Source organism: Malus domestica, chromosome 12 (genome assembly GCF_042453785.1).
Source record: "Malus domestica chromosome 12, GDT2T_hap1".
In the NCBI taxonomy this organism is placed as follows: Eukaryota; Viridiplantae; Streptophyta; class Magnoliopsida; order Rosales; family Rosaceae; genus Malus; species Malus domestica.
In genome coordinates, this window is record NC_091672.1 from 8,640,680 (window position 1) to 8,646,743 (window position 6,064).

Genomic DNA, 6,064 nt, shown 5'->3' on the forward strand with positions numbered 1-6,064 from the left:
AACTAGATTAGTTTAACATGCGAAATGTCCGTAAAGTATCATCATATGATTGGTTTTAGGGCACATTTCCAACAACTACAAACACATCTGCAAGGATAAACGTACCTCGAGTACACCATAATGCCATCTGGGAAGGCTGAATCATCTCCGAAGGTGGGGAGGCTGCACATTCCATGTGGCTCGGTACATTGGCGGCTAGCCAATCATCTGCTCCAACCCTGAAGTGTGACAGACCCCTTGGTTCAAAGGATTCATAACCTAGAAGAGGAAAATGGCACAAACTAGTGACCCTAGTCTGAATCCGACCATCGCTCGTTCATTTGTTCCAACGCATGAGGTTATTTTATATTAAGTGATGTCTTAGACGAGACAACTCGACCTTCTGAGAATCGCGAGATTTCAGTCCAGTATGCAGTATTGGATGAGGTTTGGAATCTGAATGAGATGATCATCGATGATGCATTCGCGTACACAGTAGCTGCTGACATCATGCTTTGTGATGACATTAAACCACGTTCCATTGATGAATGCTGACGTAGAACGGATTGGTTAAACTGGAAACAAACAATCCAGGTTAAACTCGATTCGCTTATGAAATGTAAGGTGTTTGGACCTATAGCTCATACTCTACCACATGTGAAGCCCATGGGCTACAAGTGGGTTTTCGTGAGGAAGCGTAATGAGAAGAATGAAATATTGCTATACAAAGCATGCCCCGTAGCTCAAGGCTTCTCTTAGCGCCTTGAGATTGATTACGAGGAGGTGTATTCCCCTGTAATAGACGTCATAACGTTCCGCTACCTTATCAGTTTAGTATTTTCTGAAAAACTGAATATGTAGCTTATTTATACCATATTTAGGGCCTTGTATTTAGACCTCATATAAATACTTGGGGGACTTAAATGTAATTATGTAATAAAGGAAGGGGTAAATATGTAATTAGGGGATGAGCCCTTATTATATAAAAGAGCATCCTCACCCTCACAGACCCTAAGTCTCTCCTATCTAGAGCAAAGCTCTCACACTCTCTCCCTCATTTCTCATAGAAATATAATACAATCAGTGTGGACGTAGCCCAAACCTTGGGGTGAACCACGATACATCTTGTGTTATTTACATTTCTTGCAGATTCACGGTCGGATTTACGTTGTTCCAAGACCTTCGGTTTTGTGCATCAACATTTGGCGCCGTCTGTGGGAATCGATACGAAAAGTTGTGTCAGTTCTTTTTCATTTTTTCACCTCTGCCGTGGATCTGCAAAATCTGCAAAAAAAATCCAGAGCTTTCTCAGATGCGAAAATCTACATGAAAGCTGTAAAAAGACTTATATTGACTGGTTCAAATAGTTCTAGACCACGGAACACTCTTTCTATTAGATTGAGGAGATCACTTTATGAATTGAAACAATCTGGGTGGATGTGGTATAACCATCTGAGTGAATATTTGACAAGTTAAGGTTATGTGAACAACGAATTATGCCCATGCGTATTCATAAAGAAGTCACATTCCAGATTTACGATCGTTGAAATTTATGTCGACGACATAAACCTCATCGGAACTCCCGCAGGGCTTGAGGAAATTGTCGTTCACTTGAAATCAAAATTTAAGATGAAAGATCTTAGGAAAACTCAATATTGCCTGAGCCTGGAGATCTAGCATTGTTCGGATGGAATCCTAGTACATTAATCAAATTATGCCCAAAAGGTGTTGCGATGTTTTAATAAGGATAAAGCAAAGCCTTTGAGTACTCCTATCGTCATTCGGACTCTAGATGCTAAACGAGATCCTTTCTATCCAAAGGAGGATAAGGAAGAGATTTTGGAGCTTGAAGTTCCATACCTAAGTGCAATTGGGGCTTTATTGTGCTCGGCTCAAAGCATTAGACCCGACATCTCTTTCACTGTTAATCTTTTGGCTAAATATAGCAATGCGCCCACATGTAGACACTGGAATGGTGTTAAATACATTTTCCGCTACCTCAAGGGTACGACAAATTTGGGCTTGTTCTACACCCACAAATCCTCGAGAGAACCCGCCGCCCTCTCGGTTCTCGGGTTGATTCCTGCCTTGTTAGTTACACAGATGCTGGATATTTGTTTGACCCACATAGGGCACGTTCTCAAAAGAGCTATGCCTTTACAGTTTGAGACACCGCTATATCTTGGAGGTCTACCAAGCAAACGCTAGTTACGACTTCTTCAAACCATGCAGAGATCCTCACCCTGTATGGCATCGCATGAGTGCTTTTGGTTGAGAACAGTCATGGAACATATTCAAAGCATTAGTGGTCTTACTTCCATCGTTGACCTTCCTACGACGATCTTTGAAGACAATGCAGCATGTATCGAGCAACTAAAGAAGGGATACATCAAGGAAGACAACACCAAGCAAATAGCGCCAAAGTTCTTTTATTCTCACTAGCAACAACAGCATCAGAACATTGAAGTCAAGCAAATCCGTTCTCAGGACAACCTGGCCGATCTGTTTACCAAGTCATTGCCCAAGTCTACTTTTTAGAAACTGGTCCAAGGAATCAATATGTGTAAATTATCTGAGTTGAATTGCTTGTAGTTCTCTTATTTGGAAGTTATGTCTAACTCAAAGGGAGTATCCTGAAGCATACTCACTTGATCTTAATGTACTCTTTTCCTACGATTAGGAGCATTTTTCCTACTGAATTTTTGCTACCTAACAAGGTTTTGATGAGGCACCCATCCTGGGATGATCATACTCCGTTGAGTTCACTTCTTTCATCTTGTTTAACGTTTGTTTGAGACATTATGCATATTTCTCATTTTTCTCCTTAGTCTATGGGTTTTCACCTGCCTTAGGTTTTACCATAGCAAGGTTTGTGAGTTTTACTACCAATGCATACTTTGTTTATATTTGAGACTTGCATTCGCCTGTTGTGCTGCCGACTTCATCAATTGTTCTACATTATCTGCTGAAGATCTGATGCGATGTTTTGTTTGAGTATTTACACACTCAAAGGGGAGTGTTGCAGTCATATTTAGAATAAGAATGTGATTGTGTAAATCCTAGTGTATATAGGGATATCTTTGAATATTCCTTTTAATAGTTAATATCCTATTAGAGTTGTAATCTTAAAAGGGCAAGGATTTAACCTACCCTACTACTATAAATAAAGGCACAATGGGGTGATACAACACACACCTCACAATTAAATATCTCCTTTTTCTCTCTTATTGCTGCCGGCCTCCCTCTCTCTATTCTCTTAGAATATTTCAGTCAAATAGGCCTATAACAAATAAATTTTAGGATGTTGCTATCCACACTGAAGGAAATTTTGTGAAAAACATGTTCATTTGAGCAACATCTATGGCATGCAATTAACAATTAAAGGCGGAATCATGCTTGTATGCATTTAAAACAAAACATTACCCATGAAATTCAAAGCCTAGTAGTTATGTGAACCAAGACTCAACTCAAGAACAAAGTGAGTTGAGAAATTTTATACCTTTGTTGATTCCTTTTTGCATAAGCAAAGGCTAATCACCCAAGGAGAGGGCCTTCATTCCTTGCTTCTTAGCTCCATGGATTTCTTGGATGAGGATGGTTGAAAGGAATCTCCAAGTTCCCAAAGTTGAGAACCTCTAAGTCTCCACACCAAGGTAGGACTTGAAGAAGAGATGAGTGACCTAGAGGAAGTAAGATTGCTAGCTAAAATCCTCTAGGGTGGCCGACCTCTTAGAGAGAAAATGGAGCTTGTGTTCTCATCTTTTTCTCCAAAAGAAACCCCTATGATGAAATGGCTATAAAGTTGCCTTTATACCACCTCACAATGGAGTGGCAAACTTGCAATTAAGCCAAGTTCACTACCCCTCTCTATATGGCCGGCCATTAAGGGTTCATTGGACTTTCAAGCTCTTTGTGGTTTCAAGTTGTCATACAACTTGAGTTAATGGGCTTGACATTCAAATCCCATTGGACCTTGCGGCCCAAAACTAACCCGAGGTCTATAACGAACTTATTTGTTTGATTAATTAACATATTAATTAATCCTAGCCATAAATAATTAAACCATTTAATTATCTTTACTCATCTCTGTTGTTTCTTCAATCTCTACCTTACACGGTGTATGATCCATTAGGTTCCTTTTAGCGAGGTATTGGGCGATTAGAACTCTTTCAAATCGATTGTGAATTGAAACTTACTTTCAATTCTCCCTTTAGTGATTATACACGTTTAGGGCTTCCACAAACCATGAGTGACACCTAGCAGTATGTCATGGTTACCCAAGCTAATCAGAAGAGGTGGAGAACCTATTCAGTTTAGGATTACAATGCAATACGGTCTTTCTCTAATATAATACTCTTGACCACATTATTTGGTTTGATAGTTTATTCATGTCTACTATCCAATGTGATTCATTTACTTATATGATTACCTTAAATGTGATTTGGAACGACCTCCTAAATCTCATTCATACTCTGATCAGAGATTCTTAATCATATCATAGAGTATTCTCCCTCAAACAGTTTGAAGGTTAGAGATCCCTTGTTGCGCATTCACTTGCCTCCATGGCTAAGTGGCTTAACCCCAACTATGTCGTGGACACCCTCAAATGGAGTGACTTTGACATAGTCAAAGATCAAGGACCTAACCACAAGACAACTATGATGCCTCAGGTATCCCAACCATGAGTTCTCATGTGACATGAGTATGAGAACTCCTTGTTGATCGCGTTTAGTGAACTCATTCTCTATTGAGCACCTACGTACTTGTCTTGGTGTCAGTCACACCAATGACTCGAGACCAGTCACTCTCCCTAAGAGAAGACATAACACGTACTGATCTTAACGGACTGTCAATGCCCAATTGGCAATCCTATGATCAGGAATGTTTAGGATATGTATACAAAAGAGAATGGTCTCATGAATCTAACTTCTTTAGATCGCATTCTCCAAATTACATATTCTTTGGACTTATCGTTTAAGCATATAACATTTATATGAGACGGCTTCAAATAAAAATCTTTACCCTTTAAATTAAACTATATTAGTTTAACATGTGAAATGTCCGTAAAGTATCATCATATGATTGGTTTTAGGGCACATTTCCAACACACACTTTTATTTTTTCCTTCGACACAGTCTTTTTAATTTCCAGTTGTCGGATCCAATAAATTGAAGAAGATCAATGGAGAAAAATAATAAGAGCTCGTGAGAGGTAAAAAGTGGTGTGTGGATAACACTACCCTAGATTTTATTACTTACATATTTTTTTTAACAAACGATATTACCTACCTAAGGAGGAGTGGGGTTGGCTTAACCTCACAATGGGCTAGCAATAATGTGGTTCAAATTCGCCTTTGGCGAGAATCGAACCTAAGACCTCTCACTTACAAGTGAAGAGAAATATCATTAGACTATAGTACTAAGTGACACATATTGTTTATTTTGAATTCATGTTTTAATGAAGGCAATGCAAGATTTCAAAATTTAAAATGTATATTTGGATCAAATAATGCATTTAATCAAGAGTTTTTATTTTTTTAATTTAATTTTTAATTTTTAAAATTGTTTTCCTAGTTCACATAGGAGGGCAAATTTGTTGACAAATTTAATAATAAAGAGTAATGCTAGGGTGATTCAATTTGGAGACTAAATTTTGGAAACTAAAGGATATGAAAGTTGATGATTGGTTTATTAGTTAAGCGTTGATAGATGTGTTCATTTCTACTGGTGACACATCATTTAGTTTATAATTTTAGTTTCTAAATTGAGTCTCCCTAACATTACTCAATAATAAAACATCAAAACCTAGAATAAAAAATTCAATGGACATTAATTGTCACAAAAAATTAATTTGGGTTTCCTCTAAAATGTTGTGTGTTAATTGGGTCTAAATCAAAACGAGAAAAGCATAATTTGAGCTCAAGATGGATTGGAAAAATAGTCGTCTATGATGTAATGATAAACATTTTTGGCCCAACGTGACACACCATGTGTAAGTTTTATTATTAAAGACTTAAATTATATTATTAGTAAATCTCTCACATTTACATAAGGGGTAAGTCCGAATAATTGTCCAACCTTTAGGG